Consider the following 26,700-nt stretch of genomic DNA (forward strand, 5'->3'; position numbering starts at 1 on the left):
CCCCTTTTCTTATCACACACAGTGAAACAAGCCAGATCTGAGCATCCTGGATCATTGAGCCTTTTCTTAACTGAGATCACAGGTAGTTAAATACCTCAGTGCTGCAAGGATGTGTGAAAGCTTAAAAACATTTAACTGCATACATTACATGCTGTGTGTGTGTGTGTGTGTGTGTGTGTGTGTGTGTGTGTGTGTGTGCGCGTGTATCTTTGATCCCCATCACCTTTGACTGGTGAGTGTGTGTCAAAGCATTAGTCGTTCTTAGTTTGTATTATCTCCAAAAAATAAACTATCCATCCATCCATTCTCTTCCACTTATCCTTTTCAGGGTCGCTAATTAATACCTAGCTAATTAAGAATTAGCCAACATTGTACTACACGGCTCCAGCCTCATAAATGTGTGTATTGAATTTTGTGCTCACTGAAACAGTGCAGACAGTCTTACTTCAAAGGCAGTTTTACACTGAGCTGTAACACAAGGGTGTCTGTGATTTACACCCTGTGATTATCATTTATAATAATATTATTATTAGTAATAATAATATATATTACTTTGAAATTGAGTTATAAATGGCCATTGTTATACTTTATTATCTAATTATTATTTATCTAATAAATAATCTAATTTTATCTAATTTTGCCAATCATGACTGGCATTAGAAAATGTGTGTGCCAAAAGTCAATATGGGTGGGTCAAGTGTAGTGTAGGCTGCATGTGGCTAAAAGTCACAAGCCTTGCTTCACATACATTACAAGTATGTGGGTCACATTTTGCTTAGTCAAAGCAGCCAGACTCAGATCCTGAGTAAATGCTTGAACTGCATAAAAGTGGAGAGTGTCTTATACATAATAGATATCTAGATATGTATTAATGTTCCAAGCAGTAGAATGAAGAAAGTACTCGAGTCCAAAGAGAATCCCTTGGTACGAGTAAATATGACTATTACTATTACTTGGTCATATTTTCAGGATTTGAAAACTGTTAACATGTTTCCAATCACCACACAGTATTTTAGCATAAAAATAAACAAGTAAAATGAAAACAAACCAAAACAAAACCAATGGGTTCATTTCATATAAGGGCCAAAACATTAAGTCACAGATGCTATGCTTCAGAAAATGCCATAAATTTGAGATATGTGTTAGCTTTACACACACACACAAGTTTATCTGTAATATTGTAGAGCTTTGTAGAGCTGTGTAAGACCAATGTGGATTGACCTCAGTGGAGACATAAGACTCAGTGGCAGAGAAACAGTTAACCCACAATGCTCCCACCCCCAACGCTTACGTAATATCACAAGCATTACATAAGAGCCCTGTGGCTCCAGCAGAGACAGAGCCACACAGAAAGGAGAGAAAGAAGAGGCAAAGCTGATGCATCATTAAAGGGATCTAAGGAGGCTGCTGTGTTTGAAGAACTGCAGAAAAGATGCTGCTTTATGCAGATGACAGATGGTTTTTCCTACATCTATGACAAAGCATGCTGTAGCACCTGCTGTGTTAGACAGATGCACATATATGTATGCTGCAGTGCGTATAAGGAGAGCACTGTAAGAAGCAAACAGCAGCCCTACTCTCATTAAAAAAATTACTTTAAAAGAAAACAACAACAACTACGTATGCATTGATCTGAAACTAGCAAAGAAAAGATGTCTCCTCATTTTGTGTTTTTATGATCGTGGTGGAGTTTAGCACAGTACCATGAAATCTCCCATAGTCATTTAGATGGACTGACATCTGGTGACACTGAAGGCCACAGCATGGGATTCACATTATTTCAAACTCAAACCATCCAGTGAACACTTGAATGAGTGAAGCATTCATTCTTAGAGTAGTCATAGGCATTTTCATCTTTGAAGAGAAAGAAAGTGCTTCATCAAAGTATGAAAGTGATTACTCTAAATAACTTTATTCCACATGTCCCCTTGAAAGAAGCACAAACCATTTCAGTATGTTTGCCCCACACAAGAAAAATCGAGCCACCTGATCCCATCATTTGTGTGGGCCAAGTAGGTCTCTCTAATCATCTGGGATTGCCACAATACTAGACTTTTAAACTTGATCCCAAACACATGAAAATGACAAAGAATTAAGGGTCACATATTTTTAAAAATAGATAAAAAATGCAAATAACATCAATAACAACACTGTTCTTAATTTGCTAATGCTAATATATATTGTAATATATCTATATCACTAAAGCACTTCTGGATGGATGCAAACTGCATTTCGTTGCCCTGTACCTGTGCATGTGCAATGACAATAAAGTTGAATTCTATTCTAATTTGTCTGGCAAAAAATACAGTAACATAAATTTAAAGTACTATTTCTTCATCTCTGTCTTGCTATCTATACGTCTGTGTGAAGTGGTGTCCCAGAAGAAGAGAAGATGGCACTCTTGGTATAGATACTGTTGCAAATGAGAATCTAATCCAGGGATTAGGATATGGGTAATAATTGTAGCAGTGAAACATTAAAAAGTGTGAGCCAAACCAGCAACAGATGATGTCAGTCTAAAAAGTATTAGCCAACATGTTTCAAACGGTAAAACTTGTACTTGTACTTGCATTGAAAAATGCACGTTTGTGAGGGTAAACTACAGCTATAAGTGCATGCACTCACACACACACACACACACACACCCAGAGCAAATCAGTCGTGTAGCCATCCTAATCCTGCAAATGCATTTTAATGCATTAAGAAGAATGTGTAAGTTTAAGTCTGGTAGCACCACTTGTTTAGTTTCTTACTTTCTATGCTGAACTCAGCAGCTTCAGACAGACAGGGTCTGGTCTGCACAACATGTGCATGTAAGCAGCAGCAGAAATATGATGTAAATTGAAAATGTTCAAGCCCGTGGCCTTAAGCTTGCTAATCGTTAACACGTTACTGCAGAAGAAAGCATGCAAGTACACACATATACACAAACTTCAGCATGTGGTTGCATTTATTTTCTGCCACAAGTGCTTACAAGTGAGTGGGTGGTATTACCTAACACGTCGGACATTCGTCAGCAGGAAAGAAAAGTGTAGAAATTAGAGAAAGAGAGGGGGGCGAACAGAGAGGTCAATTCTATTTAGTGCATTTTCCTGTAAACCGCCCACTAACATCATGTTAGATAAATACAAATAAACAAGTCTTTGTGATGGCTTTTAAGATCTGAAGGAAAAGGCAAAAAAAAAAAAATACAGATAACTGCAAAAAGAAACACATCCAACGGAAAAACAAAAGAAAAGACAGCAGGAGAGCAGAGCAGGAAGACTGAGTGAACGGTTGAGCTGCCCTCTGCTCCGCTTCACTTCTCCATAAACTATCCCTCCGAGTGTCTGCAGCCCTGGGCCACAATTAGCACCATAGGTGGCATAGTGAAGGGGGCGTCAGGTTCACGCTAGCCCACCCTTGAGCTACAGTAGCTGGGCAAGTGACCTCTGTATTCCCTGGGTTGTCAAGTGAGGGGAAAAAAACAAAACAACAACAAAAAAAACTGCTTCTGCTCCTTCTTGTAGCTCTTTAATTGTTATTTTAATTCGACAGATACTGTAATAGCGTGCCACGTTTTAGATTAGAAACAGAGTCAGAGGTAAATCTGATATACGACTTTAAGACTTAAGGCTCAGCTGCAGTTTCAGTGATAGTGTCAGGCAACAACAACCATTTTAGGCACGTTGTGGTGACTGTTTATGTGATTTGGTGCTACGTAAATAAAACTGAACTGAATTCAACATGCTCCAATATGTTATCCAGCTGGATGGTTTACCAACTGTTTTGAATGGTGTATGTTTAAACTCCCACTTGTGGCCATAATAATTATAATTCAGCTGCGGGAGCAGGCAGGTGTTATTTTTATAGAGCTGAAATCTTTCCCTGAGTGGAAACTGACCTGGTTGACAGAAACCCTCAGCCTAATGTTCAACTTTTAGTGTTGGAGATTCACTTCTCCTGCTCCATGATGCTCACACAGATATACTGTGAGTCTTTTATTGTTGTAAATACACAAGAAAGGACATCTAATATTTACCAATTAAAAGGCAAATTCTGACCTTTTTCTAAAAAGCAATCAAAGGTAGGCAGTCCCTTACCATCGCAGTGCCATCTGTGGAACTATCACATAATTCTTAAGGCCCCGTGCTGGATGCATTAACATAACTGCTTTCATGTGTCTTAATTTTGTGGCCTGTAACTTTCCTATTTTCAGCCACTCTTTCTGCTCCATCAACAACTAAAGCAGGCCTTTGTGCTTTCAGAGACAGATGGTGTGAAACAGAGAAAGTTTAAATATGTTGAATAGGGGTGCAACGATACACAAAATTCACGGTTCGGTTCGGTTTGATACTTTGGTGTCACGGTTCGATATTTTTTCGATACAAAAAAATGTTCATGCCTTTTTATTAATTTGTCATTTATTAAATTTTCACGGCACATTCTGCACCACATCTCTGTGCATTCATCATTTGTTTGAAGCCAGCTCACCTCCTGCAACCACTTTTCCGAGAATACACGCTTCGGACTCCTTCTGACATTTCTTTGGAGGTGGAGGAACACCAAAGTAATTGCTTAAAGGAGCTTCTTCGACATCTTTAAGAGTTCTAAACAAATGTCTGTCCTCCTCCAGAAAATCTTATGTATGCAAACACGCTTTGCAACTTCTTATCTTGTGCGCATTTTTTATTTTGATAGCGAATGCGCACCTGCGGACCACTTATGTGCACCCCTGGTTATTTAGCTCGTCATATTGCAGCCACAGAAATTCTTTTGTCCATGAAACCATAAAGCTGCACTTTCTTTTTGCCTTATAGTCTGATTTGTCATAACTTTTCCGTTTTGTGGTAAGCTTTTCTTTGGCTGTCACTTCTTCACCCTGACCTGTCTTATTTGGCTAAGCAGAACTAAAATATATATCCTGCTGCTTTTACACACGCACTCACATAACGCTCAGCGATTCTCTGCGCGATCAACCTCTCACATGTTTAAGCTTGCTGCGGGAGATTTCACTTGTCATGTTTGCATAGTAAGCTAACGATTGATAAGATGATGTCAGAGGAATTGGTGCGCAAATTATCATCACTCACCAATCAGTGCTGTCGCTCTCTATACACAGTTTGCATGATTGCAAAGTGAAAGCAAAAAACAAGCGCAAATTCAAACGCAATTTCAATATGTCACATATTGACAGTGGCTCACCGATGCCAATGACATAATTACCCAGCTACATTTCCGAAAGAATGCAAAAGCATTGACATATATTTTTCCTTCCTACGATAGGCCGACGGGCAGGGCAGGGCAGCCCGACTAGAAAAATCGCTAGCCCCGGGATGTCGGGCTAGCGATTTTGCGAGCCCTGTATCTGATTGAGGAATCACTCATCTTTGGGGAAGAGAGTTTATTACAGAGAAATGGCTCTTTTCAAAATAAAAGCTATACTATAAGCTTCTTCTGGGCTATATTCTCAGCAGCATATTAAACATATCAGGTCCCCATAAGGAGACTCATGTGCTAACGGCTGTCTAAATGACTCGGGTAAAGTTTGTAGCATGCGTGCTTGTTGTTTTTGTCTGCTTTCACTTGTCTTTGCACTAGGATGATACGTAAATGTGCAGTCATATTCGTTGTGTTCCCACTAGTGCTGTCAGCGTTAATCTGAAATGAGGTCTTTTTAGTGAGCCGAACTGAAAGAGCCGGTTCTCTAAAAAGAGCCGGAAATCCCATCACTACAGTGAATCTGTGTTCGACTACTCCGCCTAGGCTGCACTGTCGAGTGCAGATCCACTGAGCGCTCAACACAGCACCGTCAGAAGGAAAGTTGATAAAATAAATTAAAAATTTCGTATTGTTCGATACATATGCATACCGAACCGAAAGCACTGTATCGAACGGTTCAATATCGATACGAGTATCGTTGCACCCCTAATGTTGAACATATTAAGAGCTAAAGAGTAAGATGCTCTTTTTAGGAGCTGGTGGAGAACACCTGATGAAACACATTCCAGATCAAACACAGTGACAAAGCTTTGGCTGGGAATACTCTCTCTGTGTCTCTCCATGTTCTGCGTCATTGTTTCCAAGGAGTTTGTTTTTATAATCCTCTACAGAGACATCATATTCTTGGAAATGTGTCTATTTGCAAGTTGGGAAGTGTGAGGTTTGAATCACAGTGCATGGGTAGAAGGAAAACCAAACAGATACTGAAGAAGGAAAATGGATACATGGTACGGAGGCAGGGATGTAGGACGTCTGGGAGATGAATGACAGCAGACTTTGTGTTGCATTTGGAAAAAACAAGTACACACTAAACACCGGCGTGAGTGCTTGTGTGTGTGCGTGTGCTACATCCATGCTAAAGGTTAGATGGTAATACTGGCATTTAATCAGTGTGGCAGCAAATGTGGACAGTGAGAAATCAGAGCATGACCTGTGCTGACCTGGGATTCAAATGATATGAGATAGAAAGCTCAATACACTCCTTCACTGTCTCATCTATGGAGGACTGGGTGTGTGACATGTGACTAATACACTTTGATCAACATTAAAACCACCTGCCCAGTCCAGGTCCCGCTTATGCTGTCAAAACAGCTCTGACATGGCGAGTCAAGGCTCTCTTAATGTGTTCTGCAGTATCAGGCTCCAAGATGTTAGCAGCAGATCTTTCATCTGACTTGTTTTTCCACAACACGTCTTAATGGTGAGTGACTGAATTGAGAAATTTGGAAGTCACATCAACTCAAACTCTGAAAACAGACCTCACTTCCTGCACTTGTGAATGGGTTTTGGGTACTCGCGACCCTTTTGCCAGTTTATTAGTTGTTGTCAAACTAACCCAGCACATCTCGAATATCACAAGACATTTTAGAGGTGTTTTTAGAGAGCGATCATAGCTTGATTCTCATCAAAGCTGGCCTGATGTTTATAGTGCTGACTTTTCCTGTTTTCAACACATTTTAACACACTTCCAGAACTGACTGTTTGTATTTAGTCTAATACAGACAGTGTTGAGCCCTGCGGGAGACAGTGGCCTGCTGGATAGGTAGCAGTATGGGATAGGATAAGCCGAAGAGAATAGATGGGAGCCAGTGTAACAAAATTCTGTTTTATTTTCCTAACCAGTAAGTCTGATCGCTTTACACTAACGCCACATTTTACCTACATTCATTCCGTGGTTTTCCTGCTGTGAGTGATTAACAAGATAACAAGTAGGGCAGAACAGGGGTTAGTCACCCCGCTTCTGTTCCACAAGGGTGGGCTAGTATGTACTGGGCACCAGCCCCCTCAGTGAGTCACCTCTTATGTTAATTGTGGCCTGAGGAAGCAGACACTAAGAGGAAGAGTTTATAGAGGAGCAGAGGAGAGGGCAGATCGACCTGGGCTGCTCCAGGTTTTGTTTTTCATAGTCTGATTATTTCCTCTTGTGTCTTCAGTGTCTTGTTTTCTGCTCTGTTTCCCACTCATTTTGTCCTCACCGCAGACATTGACTCATATATTCGGTAAAAACATCTACGCGCAAAGTGTCAAAGTCATAGAAATTTGCTTTCCTCTGTGGAGTGTATCCACACATTACTGGTAGAGATGTGGCTTTTGGGGAAATGTTATCCAGTACTTCCACTGACCAGATGCAAAAGTTTTAAATACAGAGAGGTTTTCTGTCTACTGACACGCATCTGCTAGCATCTTTCTTGCTGAGACATTTTTGTCTACTGTGAGAAATCTAGGTAGCCAGTTATAATGGAAAAAAACAGTTAAGGCCCTTTTACATAGGAAGCAGCATGCACTGCACTGACTGCTAGCTGGAGGCAATAGCCTAAAATCTGTGTTGCGCTTTGCCTGCATGTCACTTTTTTGCAATGCCTGTATGTGCACTAAATGCGCATGTTATATCAAAACATGCATCTCTCATTCATAAAGAAGAGAGCTCTGGCACTATTTCTACTAATGAAGAGAAGGTACAACCAAAGTATAAAATTAAGTTTAATACCTTGAGTATATAAACCTAAACTATACATATGCTTTCCTAAATTTAATAAGGTGTTTCACTGTTTCACGCCAATTCAGTGGAAATATGTTTCTACAAGACTGGTTTCCTTCCTTCCTCCCGTATATGCACTTAAACGTATGTTATGAACATACTCATAGAATCAAGTGTTTCATGTTTTTGATTAAACAGCACAGCTGTAGGCTCCGTCTCTGTTGTCTGTGTGAAAGTACGTCACAGCGCGCTGTGCATCGGTACTGCTTCCCTGTGTGCTTGCACTGTGCTTTGCTTGCGCAGCGCGTGCCACTTCCTATGAATGAAGTTGATTGTAGTTGATTGCTTGTTTCCTCATTAAGTCTTGTTGCTAATTTGCATTACTTTTGGCTGTGTGCAAAAATCTTCATGCTGTTAGATCAATGGCAGAACTTCAAATTGCCAACAATACATCACTATCACCAGTTGGCCTTCCAAAGTAAATCTTGAGCATAATGTCTATTGAATAGTTAATAGAAACATTGGCATTCTAGGATAACTAGATGTCAATTTAAAAGTAGAGATGAATAGCAAATTAAACTCCCTAATTCGTCCTTTATGAGAAACATCCCACTGCCACACCAGAAACTGTAAATGTATGAATAAAATTCCTCCATGCAGCAGCCCAGATTTGAAGCTGAGGATTATCTGTAGGCTACAATGAGACGAGCTGTTGTCGCACTGAAATGTTCTCATTTTACTTTAGACTGGTGTAACTGGGTGCTCTGACAGCATGTGACTGTAAGCCTGCTGCTTAATAACAAACACATTTACTGAGGTGGAATGCTTGTAAAAGTAAAGGTTTCGATGCAAAAAACAAAGAGCGGAAGAAGACAGAGTGAATAAAGACGCTTGGTTTTTAAAGTTTTTTCTTTTTGGTGCTGAATGAATCTGTCAGTTTATACCCAAGAAAGCTTACTGTATCATTTAAGAAAGAACTTCAATCAATTCTTCTTCCTGCATATGCTTAAGCAACTACAAACAGATAAAAGGTGACAGAGAATGCAAATAGAAGATAGTAAGAGGAAAATGATGTGGCTACACGATAACTTTCATAAACTTAAGCTGATGGTCAAGTTTGGTCTTAATGTCAATATACATAGCTGCTTCCCTTTCCCTATGGCATCAACCAAAAATGTGAGTGAATCATATTTTTTAGTTACTGACACAGCAATCTGCCAAAGTATGATGATCTGCAATTGCCAGCCAGTCTATACCTCAGGTGGTTGGCAAGTGGTTGCAGGAGATTTGCATGGAAGATCCCTGTCTGTAAACTCTCACCAACTACTCACTAAGCAGCCTTCAAAGGGAAACTTCAGAAACAATCATCGTTCACCTTCAAAGTAACAGTTGCACTTTTTGAAATGTGTTCCTTTCAGCAGTAAAACACAACTTTTTTTTTTTAATGTGGGCATTCTCCATTTCCAGTTTGCGCTTAGTGATCAGGTAGCCAGTGTCTGCAGACAAATGTTTTTGTTTCATGCAAACTATGGGCAGTCAAAGCCATCATAAGGGAGTTTGTGAACAATCTCACCCAGCAACATCCAGCAACCTCTTGCAGTATATATTTTCCCCATAGCGCCCAGAGGTTATCAGGCGCTCGCCAACCAGTCTCTAGGCCTGTTTAAGTGAGGCCTAGTCTCTTTTAGGTTTATGGATATCCTGGCATTGCACCTGTACAGTTCATGGATGCAGTATGCTAACCAAGCCTGCGAGTCTTAGCTGATAACTTCAGTCCAAGTACACAGTGGATATGTCCATCTTTTATACAATGTATCAGCTGTACTGTGCTAAACAGGAATACCTCAGGTTGTGGACTGACCCGAACTACTCATTTATCGAGAAAGGACACGTAGACAATTAAGATGTGTTTTATTTTTAAGACACGAGCATGGAAAGTTTCACATTTTACAATCTTCAATATTAGGTGCATTCATAGTATTCAAGTATTTAGACTTATTTACATTTTGGTTATCCTTCTGACTGTCACAGACTTGTCACAGACCAGTGAGAGAATTTTCTTACAAACTTCCTCTCTGTTAGTGCTAATCCTTAGAGCCAGAGTGAGGCTGTGTACATAGCATGGTGCAGTAATCTGAGCAGTACTGGGATCGTTCTAATTTAGCTTTGTAAGCTGATATGAAAAAAAAAATGGATTAAAACCTTTTAAACATATTTTCATCTTATTCTGTCACTGAGGTTGATAATGAGCGATGATTGTTGGCTTAAGTGTAGTGGCTTTTTTGTTTTCTGGGCATTAACAGCTGTGACATTAAAACTCAAGGAAACACACATCATGATATATGTAGGTAGGTTTGAGCCACAGAGGTGCTGCTCTGTCACTCTTTTACTGTTAATAATTCCCAGTGTTAATGAACTGCAGGTGATCTACACCTGAGCCCTGCCTCTCTCTGATAATGCACACAGCACAGGAGATGGGACAGTGAATGTATCCATGCATGTGTGACTTTAAAAAAAAAAAAGTCGACTGGGAGCGATGAAAAGAGGGGGAGAGGGAGGAAGAAGAGATACAAGGAATGTGACGACAAACTCTGAAGACTGTTAGGACCATTTATTTCATTTACAGTTGATTTACAGCTGATGCACACTACACAATGGTCTTTCAGTGTTTTATTGTTTAGTAACACAGAACACGTGTGAACATATCTGTTCACTAGCTGTTCCTACATGGGTAACAAACCTATGCTGCTCTGCAGTCCCAGAGCAGGAAAAAAGGTTAGCAAGGTCCTGCTAGTGAACAGCACATGGCTCCTAAATGAACAGATTTATTGACGCCTGAAACAGTTAGACTCTCTGTTCCATGCTTTTATGTATCATTTTATGTCCTTTTAACAGAAGACACCAAAAGAGAGATATTTGGCCGTAATACACAGAACTGCATTTGGCAAAAATCACACAAAGTGTCAAACATCAAACAAATACTTCTTAGCTGTCAAGCACGGTGATGGAGGAGTGATGACTTGGGCTTTTGCAGCTACAGGACCCTGTCTAGACCCTCTGTATAATAAATGAGTCTAGTCAAATGTGAGGCTATCTGTCCGACAGCTAAACCTTGACTGAAACTGATTAAAGCAACAGGATGATGATCCTAAGCACAGAAACAAGACACTGGGTGAAAAGTATCAAGATGCAATTACACAGTCCAGATTTCAACCAGACTAAAACAGCGGAAACTAAAGAGAGCTGCAAACCTCAAACAGCAAAAGCATGGAAAGAAGAGTGGGCCAAAATTCCTCCAAAGCAGTGACAGAGGCTGAATTTGTACAGGATGAAGTTGTACAGAAATCATTCACTTCAAGTTATCCCTGCCAGAGATGGCTTTTAAAGCTATCATGAAGGTAATTCTGGAGTTTTTTTCACAGCAGTGTATAGATTCCTCTGAAATGGCAGCAACAGAACTTCTCCACTGTGAAATTTAAAAACAGCTGCAGTCAAGAAAATGGTCCAGACGCACAAGAGATGACGACTTTGAAAGGAAGAATTTAAATTCCGGAAAAGTTTTCATATTTTAATAAGAAATGGGAGGATTCTCAGAACCTTTTGATCTCACTCCTTGCACCCAGATGTGTATTGTGATATTCATCAATCCAATTTCCATCACGACAGTGGGGGAAACAATTATTTTATTGCCTGCTGAATTTGTAGCTTTGCTCACCCACAAAGAACTGAACAGTCTTTAATTTTTTAATCATATTTTCATTTTAATGGAGAAGGACAGGATATCAACCAAAAGTCAAATGCATCAGATAAAAGTTATAAATTGATTTGCATGTCATTGAGTGAAATAAGTACTTGATCCCCTGCAAGCCAGAATTTTCCCCTCCACAGACTGGCTGTGGAACCTTATTTTTAACCTTATTCTTGTTTACAACCATATTTCAAATCCTTATACTTTCTATTTGTTGGTATTACACTCCACACATGTAAGAATCATAGCATAACATTATGAGGGTTTTATTGAATGATAATTTTTTTAAAATCAGAATTCATTCAGATCTTTTTAAGCTATAGTGTTTACAAACAGAATGACAAGCACACGCATACACACTACAGGGTGGGCCATTTATGTGGCTACACCGTAATAAAATGGGAATGGTTGGTGAAATTAAAGTCCTGTTTGTGGCACATTAGTATATGTGAGGAGGCAAACTCCTCAAGATGGGTGGTGACCATGGTGGCCATTTAGAAGTCGGCCATCTTGGATACAACTTTTGTTTATTCAGTAGGAAGAGGGCCACTCACCAAGTAGTTATGATGTCAGTCAAAACTGGAGAGGAAACTTTACTGTAGTGCTTGCGTAGTTTTCAGCTTGGCTCAGTTCAAACATGACGGTCTTGCGGCATGTTTCATACATTTGTGGAATTGCGACATGGGAAAAGTAGTTTCGTGAGGGGATGCGGTATCTCCGGTCCACTTTATGTATCAGACTGGTGAAGCCCTCTCTGCTAACTGTATTTAAAGGCATCATGTCTTTGTCAAAAAAATGTGTAATGGCCTCTGTTATTTCTTTGTACCGCTTCGACGTTTTCTCATAAGGAGTTCCACTTGAAAGACTCTGATACAGAGATCAAATGGTCAAATGTGTAAAGGGGATTCTTTGATTGGTAAATTCTTTAAAGCACGTGTGTAAACATTTTAAGGTACCCAATTATCGCAGTTTACGTCGTCTTTTGCGATGGGCCCACCGCGCAGGCTGATATCGCGACAGACAATAAATTTTCGATTTATTGTGCAGGCCTAGTTCTAAGGTGCATTTTAAACACGGGAGAGCATGGTGCTGCTGCCAGAGAGCAGCAGGTGTTAGCACGGCCCCTCCCGCGAACCCTCAATGTCTACATGGATTTAAAATTGAGAGGTGGGCACCGCCGCCAGAGGTGGGGTTGAATACACAGACCGTGTGGACGCCGTTAACGTGCCCACCCTCAAGGCCCTATATGTATGTGTTATGAGAGTGTGAGTAATGTGAATGTCTAAGTTGTGGAATAAAATTGAGGCACAGGCAGCCAGAAGGGGACAGAGGGGGGGGGGGGGATGCCTCCCCTGCACCCTGGTGACACACCCGCACCCGAAGGCCCTACTTTTGTGGGTGGGTGCGTTGGAGCGGGAAGAGGGAGGCAGCCGGGGATGGGGAGGAAAAGAAGGGAGGAGCAAGACGAAACCACGACCCCCCACCCCCACTAGGTGATGAAGCCGATCAAAGGAGCCCAGAGGGATCGATCTAATGTGGTGGCAGAGGCTGTCTCGAGACTAATGTGATCTATTAGATGGTTTCTATATTGGCTAGAATTAAGATTATTTTTATTTTTCCAGTTCATGAGGACCGTTTTCTTGGCAATGCAAAGGGAAGTAAAAACCATGTGGTCTGTATTAGTTTCTGTAGTGACATCATCCAATTTGCCCAACAAGCATACTAAAGGGGAGGTTGGAATTTTACATTTCAGACACTTTGATAAGTCCTCACATATCTCGTGCCAAAACTTCTGCACTGGTGGACAGAACCAAAGAGCGTGGATGTAATTGTCTGGTGTATTGCCTTGACAGTGTGAGCAGTTGTTGGAAGATGTAAAGCCCGTCTGGAACATCCGATGACCTGTATAGTGCACTCCATGTAGTATTTTGTATTGTATTAATTGCAGACTGGGATTTCTAATCAATTTAAAGGTTTTTAAGCATATCTGAGACCAGAGGTTTTGGTCTAAGCCGACTGACAAATCTGCTTCCCACTTTGCAATAGGAAGGGATATTGATTCATCTATTTTAGAAAGTGTTCTGTATATTTTAGACAATAATTTGGGAGATTTAAGAGTAAGAAAATGTACCGCGCTTGGTGGTTTGCAATTCAACTTGACTGAGGTTAAACTTCTTTTTTACTATGGATTTAATTTGTTGATATTCTAAAAATATTTTCTTGTTGATCCCATATTGTATAACTAGTCTGTCAGATGGAATAAAGTCTGTTCCTTCTAATATATGTTCTAAGTATTTAATTCCTTTACAACTCCATTCTGGGAAATTTATCCTATTATTGTTTTGTAATATGTCAGGGTTATTCCAGATAGGTGTACGTCTGCATGGGATTATGGGATTAATGAAGACTCCGTTATTTTTAGAAACTCCCTCCATGCTGTCAGAGAAGAGCTGATGTTGATGCTTTTAAAGCATTCATGTCTTTTGATGATTGAGCTGATAAATGGTAGGTCTGAAATCTCTAGATTATTGCATAGTGCCTGTTCAACATCTAGCCAGGGCTCATCTAAGAAGGTACGTTTTAACCATCCTGAGATGTACTGAAGCCTGTTGGCTAAGAAATATTGGTGAAAATTAGGCAGATCTAATCCTCCTTTATCCTTGGTTCTTTGAAGCATTTTTAAGCTGATACTTGGGGGTTTATCTTTCCAAAGGAATTTAGAAATATACGAATCCAGAGATCTGAACCAATCTTGTGATGGTTTGTTCGGGATCATTAAAAATAAGTAATTTATTTTTGGCAAGATCATCATTTTTATAGTGGCGACCCTTCCCATGAGTGATATGGGTAGAGATTTCCATCTGGTCAGATCGCCTTCTACTTTCTTTAGAAGTGGGATATGGTTTAATTTAGTTAAGTCTGAAAGCTTAGGAGAGACATTAATACCTAAATATTTAATATTTCCAGATTGTAGTGGGGCACAAGAAGAATTATGGAAGAAGCAGTTAATTGGAAGAACTGTAGATTTTGACCAGTTAATTGAATAATCTGAAACTCTTGAAAACCAGTTTATTAGAGTAATTGCCTCAGAAATGTTGGTTTGTGAGTTTTGAAGAAAAAGCAACACATCATCCGCATAGAGACTGATTTTATGTTCTACGTTCTTACATTTTATGCCCTTAATTGTTGTAGCCTGTCTAAATGCTGCTGCTAGTGGTTCGATAAAAATTGCAAAAAGTGAAGGGGTGCCCCTCATCTTGAGGAGTTTGCCCCCTCACATATACTAATGTGCCACAAACAGGACTTTAATATCACCAACCATTCCCATGTTATTACGGTGTATCCATATAAATGGCCCACCCTGTACTTCCCTAGAGGAGGTACAAGGTGACACGTGGTCATCCAAAACACTCTGTAACACTTTATATTGGCTGTGCTTAATTTAAATCACCATCCACCTACAAGTGGCAGCAGTTTGCTGCTGTATCTTTTAAAGCTTGAGACTAAACAAATGCTATTATACATTATTACTGTACTTCTGACAATGCAGTTTTAACATCCTGCTGCTGGCTCTACAGAAGCACAGTCATCATTCTAACCAACAGGAAGACGTGTGGCTTCTTCTCAGCACAGTCCCCTGTAATACAGACTACATTATCCTCTTTACAACATTCCTGTTATTTATCTGTCCTCTCTCTCTCACTCTCTCTCTCTCTCTCTCTCTCACACACACACACACACACACACACACACACACACACACGTGCTCACAACTAGATTGGGAAACTCTCTATTGACTTATCAAGTGGATAAGCACCTGTGAAAGCTTAGACTGATTGCAGATTGTGTAAGTAAAGGCAGATAAGGAAATGGAAACATGCAGATGTTGAACTAGCTTTGTAGTATTGTTGTACATGGCTCAGGGAAGGCTCTAACCTATCATGATCCTACTTTGCATTCACTCTGTTGCAAATCATGGCATCACTATCTAACTTTGGATATTTACATGTCTGCTTAATGTCTGACTGTACTTTTGTAATGAGCAACTTGATGCTTTTTCCCTTTGGTGGATTATTTTATGAGCTTGTTGCTTTATGAAAACCCTGCAGTAAACAGACCTTTTGCTGTGGGATACCTTTGACATGTGCAAACACAGAATCAAGGTGAAATACATGTATTCAGTGAAGTCTGTTGGCTAGGAGGGGCAAGGTGCTAAAAGATGACAAGACTGTCATCTCATCGAGTGGAGCAAGTACAAATCTACAGACATAACTGTGTATGTGCGCGCGTGTGTGTAACCGGGAGTTATATCATGGTGTAATCCTCAATGTCTGGCCCCTGCTGATGATATCTACACTGCTGTGACAGCAACAGCGTCATGATAGAAATGTTATTGCAGCTTACTGATTCAGAGCATGAAAAACATGCACTGAAAATAAACCCAGTTGGAGAGGAGAGAGGAGCTCTTTTGTAATTTCTCTCGACACACTCTTCATAAATGTTGCCAGTGATGTGCCTTTTCCCTGCTGCAGAGGAGGAGCGCGCTGTCACAGGGATTTTAAGTGACAGATCAAAGTTGAGCAATGGGAGGCGCTGATCAGGGTTTCAGAATGTTCAGGAGGAGGAGAAAACAAGGCAACAAAAAACCCGACTTGTTTTCTGTGAACGATTTCAAAGACCGGGGGAGCAAATCCAGAGTGAATACACACAGTAGGATAAAAGTGCACAGGTGAACTCAGTCAAGAACAAAGGAACAAAGACAGAAAACCACATGAGGAATTAACCTTCAAAGTATATGGTAAATGGCCTGTATTTGTATAGCGCTTTACTAGTCCCTAAGGACCCCAAAGCACTTTACACAACCAGTCATCCACCCATTCACACACATTCACACACTGGTGATGGCAAGCTACATTGTAGCCACAGCCACCCTGGGGCGCACTGACAGAGGTGAGGCTGCCGGACACTGGCGCCACCGGGCCTTCTGACCACAACCAGTAGGCAACGGGTGAAGTGTCTCACCCAAGGACACAACGACCGAGACTGTCCAAGCCTGGGCTCGAACCGGCAACCTTCCGATTACAAGGTGAGCCCCCAACTCTTGAGCCACGATCACAGAAAGAAAAAAGAGGAAAAAAGAAAGAAAGAGAGAGTCCAAGAATAAACTTAAACAAGATGCTGACAGGACAACAAAGGAGGCACACGAAAAGGGGAAAAAAGAAAACCCTGGAAACATAAGCAAACCAAGAAGTTTTGCAAGTATATTATTTCAAGATCATTTCAACCTCTTTACCTGTGGCTAAAATTGTAGATGCAAGGTCCCATGACTTCAGCAATCAACACTTTAATGTTAAAATGTTAAAAAAAATGTATTCCAGCTTTCAGGGATCATATGTTAATCATTGTAAACCTGCTTTTTTCCCCCTGTAGGAAACTGTTTATGATGTGTGTCCCTGTGTACCAACGCACTAAAATCTACTGTATGCAGAGTAGCTGAGAGTCATTTTAACATGTTGCATTTGGGCTAAAAGCTGAAAAGTCACAGTTTTGCACAAATATATCAGTTTGCACAAATATATTTGTGCAAACCTCCTGCCATTTCTGCAGGAGGTTTTGGAATAGCGACACCTATCGTTCAAGAGACTGCAGCAGGTAACGGCCAACATAACGAAAGTTGCTGTGTGATGATGTCACCTGGTACACTGGGGCTCTTGTACTGTGCTCTCTCAGCACAGAGACAGAAAGACTACAATGAGCTACTGAGCTAGCTTGCTGTATGCAAACAACGTTAGTTTGAACTTCATAATCTAGCCATCCATCTTTTTTTGCTTTTAATGTGATTTTTGCTCATTGGTTAAGTTTGAGCCCTAAACGTGATTGTGGTTTGTGTTAAAGTGTGGCCCTTTACAACAGTAAACCTCCTGAGAGTGACAGACCCATCTCCCAATTACCATAGCCCACTGTGTAATGCGCTGCAAGCATAGAACAATTTATGCATAACTGATCCATGCCAGCAGCATTAACAAAAAGTGGAAAAGAGGAGGTAGTGTGTGTCAGTTATGTAACTGATCAGAAGTAATCGTTACATGAAGTGCGAAAAAAAAAAAGCGCCCAGTTTACTGTTTTTGTCGGAATGGTTTCTGTACAGACAGTCCTCTGGCAGACATGGGGCAAGAACCCGCAGACACAGATGCAAAAACTATGAATTAGCAAATACACATGTCCATGTCTCCATGCTCCTGAACCCTCTGACTCGGGTCTGTCAGCTTTGGGTCGTTTCTTTCCACCAGGAGAGTTTGGAAATGTAAACATCCCCTGCAGAGCTGAAGAATGCAGAGCTGCACACCGAGGCACGAGAGGCAGCCAAGTACTGCTGCAAAGCCTCTGGTATGCAAACAGCTGGCAGTGAGTACTTTCATGCACTAAGCTCTCAGTTTAGATCCAGAGATGTAGTGTGAGGGAGAGACAGGTGTGTCCAGGTATGAAGCCAACGTGCACATAGATGTGGGTGCAGCACGACTCAAATATGCATCAGACATTGTGTATGCGTTTCTTTCCAGCTGCTCCATCCTTTTTGTACACACCGATGCACAAACACATATACACACACAGACACACTAAACCTACTGGTATGTGACACAGTTCACTGGTTGCCATAGCAGCAGGATGGGAGGAGGGTCTATTCCCACCAGCAAAAATTTGCTGATTTGCGTGAGCAGCAGAAAGGTCCTAAAGAAGAGTTTACCTTCATTACAAACGCACACACACACACACACACACACACACACACACACACACACACACACACACACCTACTGTTATAATGACTAACCAGGTTATAGTGGCATATTCCAGCTCTCTCCTGAGACTTTGTTTGTGCAGGCTGCAGATCTGTTGGGGCTATAAGGGCATCTGTCACACTGGTAATGCAGTCCTGTTATTAAAAGGGGAATTCCTGAATCTCTGTTTTACAGCCTACTATAAATAATTTGGGATAATTACAGTGGTGTGTATCCCAGCCTTGCATTATTCCAGCTAATTGGACCTCCTCTCAGTTTGATACTAGATGAAGTAATGCAAAAAATTTGCTGAGAACACCAAACTTAACACCATTACTTCTCTGCAGAAAAACATTGAAACAATGGCCGTGAAGACCAAAAAACAAATAGAGGTTGTCTGCAATGAGGCTTCCCTGCAGGTTAGACAGATAAGTTGAAGTTTGAAGGTACACATTAACATAACATCCTTGGCTATGGTTATGGTTAAGTTGGATTTTAGCTAGATGCTAAGGAAATAAAGTTTCAGAAACTAGATGATATTGCCTTTCAAATCAACTCTGATACACACAGACTTTGGCTTTATAATTCATCTGTTATAACATTTCTCAAGGAGAATGTGTGAACCTAACCAAAAAATGTCATATTAGAGTTACACATTTAAACTTATATGGAGGTTTTTCAGGTTAAATCTGTGTTGCTGCTGACCATGTCCACAGTGCAGCCTGGGCTGTGGCCTACTGCATCTACTGCAGGTAACATACTGAGCGTGGATCCTCATACACCTCCACTTGAAATGATCCCAAGCTCTGTGTAAATATTTTATGCAGTTAATTAGTCATTATGTTAATGATCAATAAAGAAATGCTGTAAATTATTTCAAAATGTTTTGTGAAGCTATATGTTTTTTGCTATAGAAAACATCAAGCTATATATTCAGCATAAAAATCTTTGGCCTACATTACTTAGGCCCAATAGCTACTGGTCTGTATGAAGTTAATATTTTCAATATATTTAGAGTTAGTTTTCCTTTATATATTATTTCCACACATTTAAAAAAAAGTTTTTTGCTCTTTCCTAACCCCCGGTCCTGTCCGTTTCGATTGTAATGACTTAAAAGTAACAAATTAATAAATAATAAAGATTGAACAATCAAGTGGATCAGTATGGCAAAAGATGTAATGATCAAATTGGTGAATCTGTTGGGCATTTTTCCTGGCCTTCAGGTAATATTTCTGGTTGCTACAGGTTTATGTTAATCTAGATTACCTAGATCACTTCTTTTCCCCTGCCGTCCTGTTCGGCAGTTTAGCAATCAGAATTGTTTTCTGAATGCCAAAAAAACAAGTGGACTATTATGGCATTTGCTATAATGATCCACTTGATAGTCATATTTTATTAGAACTTGGTTAGAATTCTTTATTTTGGATTATTAGAACCACAATGGACAAGATCAGGGGGTGGAAAAGAAAAAAAAAGACACAGTGAATTTGGGTGAAAAATCAATGGAGGGAGAGGGAGTAAAAATAGAGGAGAATAAAAGGGATAGAGAGAGAAAACCCCCCCACTGAGAATCTGCTTGAACGCCAACAAAAAAAAGAAGCAAAGTAACCACAGCAACAACCAACATATACATAAAAAACAATGACAATGTTACTGAACATCACAGAGCACTAATGACACAAGATATTTTTGAGGCAGCAGCCCAAGATAGCATGTGTCTGTGGGTACCTGTGTGTACACCTGTGGGTGTGAGGAGCCACAGCCCCGCACCAGCACCAGAGGTGAGGCTGAATGAACAGCTCCCCCTCTGGACATCGTCCATTATATCCATACCCAAGTCCATATGTACACATCATGAGAATCTAAGTAAAGACAGTGTCTAAGATCCAGAGTAAAACTGAGACACAGGCAGCCATGAAGACACAGAGAAGGAGGAACTCCCTGTACCTCAGTGACGCACCTGCATCTCAAAGCCCTGCGTGTGTTGCGGTATGATGGAGCAGGAGAAGGGCAGTAATTAGTAATGAGGAGGGAAGGACCAGGGAGGAAGGACTGGGGAGGCAAAATACAAATTCCTTTCTGCCTTTCCCCTGGTCCTTTCCTCCCTATCCAAATTTACCAAGGTCAGGGAGGCCCCACTGGAGCCAGCTCCCTCACTGTTCCCAATAAGCACTCCCATTCCCCGAATTCCACCAAGGGCAGCGAGGCTGGGGAAATGTTTGAGAAACCCATCCCCAACGAACCCCTAGATGCACCAAGCCCATATATTTTAGACAGTAATTGGGGGGGTCACACCCTGAACCCATTTCCCCATCCCTCCCCTGTAGCTGAGCCACAAACCACACCCTTCAACACTATTCTTGTGTCAAATGGATAAATTCTATTCCTTCAAATATATGTTCCAAGTATTAAAGTCCTTTACAACTCCAGCCTGAAAAATGTAACATATTATTGTTTTGTAAGATGTCAGGATTGTTTCAGATGGGTGTATGTTTGCATGGGTTTAGTGAAGACTTCGCCAACTCCCAATTCTGTCAGAGATGAGCTAATATTAATGCTTTTAAAGCATACATATCATTTAATGTTTGAGCTAATGAATGCTGGGTCCAAAATCTTTACATTATTGCAAAGTGCCAGGGATCATGCATCAACCATCTTGAGATGTATTCTAACCTGTTGGCTAAGGAAAGTAGTGAGCCAGATTGTCTTTCTTTAAAAGTGGGATGTGGTTTAGTTTTGTTAAATCTGCAAACTTAGGACAAACACTGATACCTAAATATTTAATATTTACAGATTGCAATGGGGTAGAAGAATAATTATAGATGGAGCAACTAATTGGAATTACTGCAGATTTTTTAATAATCTGCAACTCTTAAAGAGTTTATCAATGTAATTACCTCAGAGAGATTAGTTTGCTGGAGAAAAAGTAATACATTAGCATAAATACTGATTTTATGTTCTACATTCTTGTATTTTACACCCTTAATCAGTATAGCCTGTCTAATTGCTGCTGCTAGTGGTTTGTTAAAAATTGCAAACACTGAGAGGGAGAGTGGGCATCCCTGCCTTGTTTCCCTCTAGAGACAGAAGCTTGAAGATGTTTGGTCATTTGTCCTAGCACATGGTGTTGGGAAACTGTATATTTTTATACATATATACATATATCGTTTCTAAAACCAAATTTGTTTAAGTTACAAAAGTCCTTTTAAAGCCCCTTTAATAAAACCAGTTTGTTCAGGATGCATTATGAAGGGTGTCATCTTCCCTAGTCTTTTTGAGAGAGCTTTGCAGATTATTTTAAGGTCAACGTTAATTAGGGATATTGGAGAATAACTGGTAGCAAATACAGAGCTTTGCCTGGTTTTAGCGGGAGACTAATGTTGGCATACTTGGTGGTAGTCTGCCATTTTCTTTGAATTCCTGCAACATTCTGTGGACTGTTGGTGACAAAAATGTGCTGCAAATCGAGCCTTATTATTTGGCATGCTTTTAGAAAGTCTTCAGATGGATTTGTTTGAGGTGAAGATAAACTTTTGTAAAAGTCCCTGAAAGTGTTGTTTATTTATAGATTCTTACATTAAATACCTTCCAGGTAAAGGGGGGACAATGTGCTTTCAGCTGCTTCAAAGGCTTTTAATATGAAACTAATTTGAGTGTATGAATAGTGTTTCCGAAAAAAAAAGGTGGATATCATGTAACTAAAGTCTGGTGTTGTATAACTCAAATTAATTAAACATGTTGAACAATGTGAATTAGAAATAACAAAACAACTTTAGCAGATTAGGATTTAGAGGGATGCCATCACTGAAATATGATATAGCGTACTTATTTTTTGCAGGTAAAGATTACTCAGATGCTATTAAAGAGTTTATAGAAAAAAAAGCAAAAAGGAGCAAAAGCAGTTTTTATATATTTATTATATTAATATATTAATATTAATATTATTTCTGCAGATGTTTGAAGATGAGTTTGTTTACAAAAGAAAATTCATCTGCTAAGATAATAAGTACACGTTTACTTGCTAATGCTAGCTCTGTTTCCACACAAAGTGCAGATGGTAACTGATCTTGAAGCAGTGAAAGCAGAGCCAATGGCAGTTTATCTGCATTTATGTTTAAAGCTTTGCATACACACTGACTACATGTTTACCTGAAACCTTTAGCATCTTTTACTGTATGGTCTTTTAGCAAAAGGTGAAGCAGACAGCGAAGCTCAAAACCAGGTTCTGCTAAAATGATAATCCAGGATCATAACGCATTCACAGACATGTTTCAGATGCTGATTAAATCCAACAACTTTTATATAGCCGGCCTTGCTGAGTAATGTGACATTTAATTTTTAATCCCCACATGTGTCTGAGGTTGTGTATGTGCGTGCATGCCGCTATGAAGACGAAACGTTAGTGTAGTGACAGACCATGCTTAATACTAAACCATCATGTACAATGTTGCTTTAGTTCCTGCTGAATACAGAGCGGACAGGGTGGACACTGATGAAGCAACAACCTGCCACAGTTGTTCAAAATGATACCACACCCCTTTTAGATTTTTAGGAAAGAGACTGGCTCTGAGCATCAATGCTTTAAGATCCCAGCAGGCAAAATGTTTGTTCTACCATCTACCCACCCACTGCATGCTGGGTATGTTGACAATGTTCCAGGCAATCAAAACAGGGATAAATCCTGCTTTTATATTGGGCTTTCATTCTTCTCAAAGCTCACAAGAACCATCAGAAGTAATGCATTTTGGTAACAGGATACTGCAGTTCACTAACTCATTCTGTTGCTCATGAGCAGTCATTGAATCTCCAGTTAAACATTCTGTGACAGCGCTGAATTAAGTAATGCTGCTGGAGCAGCTTGGGGAGTCTGTTTGAATGATTTGACACTTTTTCCAGAGTCCTGTCACTGTAGGAATTTATCGTAACTGCTGTGAACTCCAGAACTTGACACACCTCATTGTGGATGAAACTCCAAGCTTTGCTAATCTTCTTTTTCAAACATAAAAGAACTAAAACATTAAGTTTCGAGTTCTCAAATAAAACACATTTTGAAATTATGCCTTATATACATGTTAAAAGCTCCATTTTGATAAAAATGCCAGACGACAGAATGAAAGCTTAGTAATCAAACATTTCAGCAAAGTTCAGAACTATTTTTCAACCAAGACTAAATGTAGAGAAAAGACGGTCACCTAATGGTTATTCAGTGTTTGGTCTGTATCTGGTTTATAGAGATACAGTTTGGTGACTGCCCTTTCCACTTACTATTCCTGTTCCTTATTGCTATGAAATAAATTACACCAGCAAGTCCTGTTAAACTGTCACTACAGCTTCTTTTAAACTAGTACCTACTAGCTCGACTTGACTTAGCTTTTCTTGGTTTTTAGGGTTTTCTATTGTAAATGTACCTGGTACTTTTTTAGTACCTGCTTGGCTGGAGTTTCGAGTGAGCTTTGTCGATCTGAAGATGTGATGTCACCAGACTGCATGCCACTGATTGGGCTGTCAGTAGTGTCGCTTAATTAGTCCTTTTGGTAAGTAGACCTAGTGGAGACCTTTGGTAAAAACCCCAGAGACGTTTTAAGCAATCAGTGCTATGGAGGACAAAACTAAGGCTGCTTGTCTAACCCGCCTGTCACTCAAGTGAAGCAGCAGAGAAAACAAATGAACAGGCTGATGCTATTTTTAAGCAAAAGCTTTGGGGTGATGTCTGACAAACTGTGTTTAGTGGAATTTCAGAAAAAGTTACATTCCCTTGTTAAAGCCTGCTGTCTGTCATCATAGTGTCGGGTGCCATTGTTCAGTTAGTGATATTAGCTTTGTGTTGACAAAAAACAGTATAGCCAATGTTAAAGGTAAGGTTTATGAATCAGAAATGTCAGGATAGCAGTCATGTTAGGAAAGTGCTTCAATTACATAACATCAAATTAGTCCATTTTTTCTCCATAATCATGGATCCCTCCTTTCCTGTCTGGATTATTTTGTGCCAGTGCGATTCCTTTGCAGGATATGATGTAATACACAGTGACACAGATCATCCCACCCACTCTCCTCCTCCAACATCCTCCAACCAACACAAACAAGCATGCACATAAGCACACATATGGACACTCCTCCCAGCAGGCCTGCACACTTTGAAATGCTTAGCGAGCTTTCTTGTGACAGATGGACTTTGTGTTTTGTACTGCTGAGTGTTTCTGTGTGATTTTAAGAGCCATCCCCTCATTGCCATTCAATTTTTGTTGAGTGTTGGGGGCAAAAGAAACAAAGGTAATTGATTACATTACAAATTTGACGTAATCGTCTCCTCATCACACAAGCCTCTGCGTCTCCATGACGTTAGCATGTGCCTACACCCTTACACTCAAACCCCAGGCTCTGCATATGAAAGGACATATGAACGACCTGCCAACCTGTTCCTTCTTTTGTACTATAAAAGCACAGCAGACCGCACCACAGCAAAAACCTGGATGAGCCACAGTTACAGTTAAACAAAAAGTTAAGCTAAAATGAATAGCAGTATGTAGAAAACTCATCCTTTGATGCTTGTGAAACAATCTTTTTACAACAGTAATATAAAGTTATTCGTTTCTGTATGGGTTTGTTAGTCTCTCACAGCACTGTGGAAGAAGTTTGGCCCAGTTTCTTAATGCTGCTTCAGTTCATTGTGCTTTGCGGGCATTCATTTATACACAACTCTCTTATGTTGCTACCACAGCAATTCAGTCCAACAGGGCCGTTGCAACCCCTGGATGCTTTTCTTTTGCATCAATTCTGTTGGAGATTTGCTGGAGTGATTGGGATCATGTCCTGTTGGGCAACATACTGGACTCCAGAATACTTTGGTATAAAGAGGAGTTCATGGTCCACTCAGTGACTCCAACGAGCTCAGGTGCTATGACTATAAAAACAGCAAACTTAAATGATCACATTTCCACTGCTGTGCTAACCAGTTTTAATGTGATGTTTGATTATAATACACAGCATTATGTTCACTGAAACCCAAGCACAGCAAAACACAACAAATATCTCCACTTTGGTGTCATCTGTCCAAAGGACAACTGTTCAAAAAGACTTGCTGTTTGTTCAAATGCAACTTTGCAAACCTAGGTTGTGCTGCCATGTTCTTTTGAGGAAAGAAGCTTTCTGTTGGTGGACCTTGACATATGTAATACATAATATTCGAAGATGATCAGTCATTAATATTTACCTCAGTTTAAACCACTAAAATGGTTAATAATAAGGACCACATTTTTTATTATATCCTGATATATAAAACCTTAGAATTGAGAGGGGGGGGGGATGTTCTTTTTACCATGACTGTATACTTTTTGAAGAAGTCGACAGGTGTTTTCCTAAAGAACATATCTGTAAAACCATGTATAAATGCCATCAGCTCTAGTCTGTATTCTCTAGATCTCTCAAGAGATTATTGCAAAATCATTCTGGCAAACTAAATTATTATAACTGGTGGTTATGTATCAAATTCTAATGAGGTATACATGGAAATGGATTTTTTTATTTAAGGTAAGCAAATCAGGAAGAAACTAGCGGTGATGTGGCAATAAATGACAATGCAGTTAAAAGCCATATAGTGAAGTAGACTAGAACTTGGAAAATCTACCAGTGATCAACTGTGAGCTTCAAGTGATGCATGAGAAGTAAATAACTTTATATGTGGACAAGACTTTAGAATTAACATCCGTGGGGTTCTATATCTTAGCTGAGCATGTGACCAAATCAAATCAAAGTCTTTACTGCAGCATCCTGGGTTCAAGTCAGCACTGGATCATTTTGTGAGTCTGACTTTTCCAACACCTTCCTGTCTACTGCTCTAACAAATAAATGGCATTATTTTTATACCTGGACAGTATTTTTGATTTATAGTCTATGAGGAAACACTAACTAAACACAATAATGCTATTATTACTGGTGGAAGAGGCCACCTAACTGGCAATATCAACGGAAGTGATATCAACTAATGATGGCAATTTCAAAGGCTGGTAGCATGTGAAACAGGTGTGAGAGATCTAACAGTGCCAACCCCAGTATTCCCATGTTTCCTGTTCCTCTCATAGCTTCTGAACTCCATGGTTCTGAATGCTTTCAGAAAAGCAGTTTTTAGCTCCCCCCATTCTGACAGAACTGCCTCCAAATAAGCTCTCACACTTGAAGGTTCATTTTGCCTCAGCGTGCAGTAATGGAAAAAAGAG

At 40.0% G+C, this 26,700-nt stretch overlaps 1 protein-coding gene and 1 long non-coding RNA gene across 3 annotated transcripts in view; both read right to left on the reverse strand.

Moving 5' to 3' along the window:
- Positions 1 to 26,700, reverse strand: part of LOC146504900 (sodium/potassium/calcium exchanger 3-like) — a 126,636-nt gene that overhangs the window by 36,476 nt on the left and 63,460 nt on the right. The gene's annotated exons all lie outside the window — the stretch shown is intronic.
- Positions 1 to 26,700, reverse strand: part of LOC146504901 (uncharacterized) — a 37,809-nt gene that overhangs the window by 1,867 nt on the left and 9,242 nt on the right. Inside the window, exon 1 of the long non-coding RNA XR_014877660.1 lies at positions 1 to 26,700. This exon is cut by the window's right edge and continues 9,242 nt beyond it. This is a non-coding gene — a long non-coding RNA (uncharacterized LOC146504901).

Source organism: Neolamprologus multifasciatus, chromosome 13 (genome assembly GCF_963576455.1).
Source record: "Neolamprologus multifasciatus chromosome 13, fNeoMul1.2, whole genome shotgun sequence".
NCBI lineage: Eukaryota > Metazoa > Chordata > Actinopteri > Cichliformes > Cichlidae > Neolamprologus > Neolamprologus multifasciatus.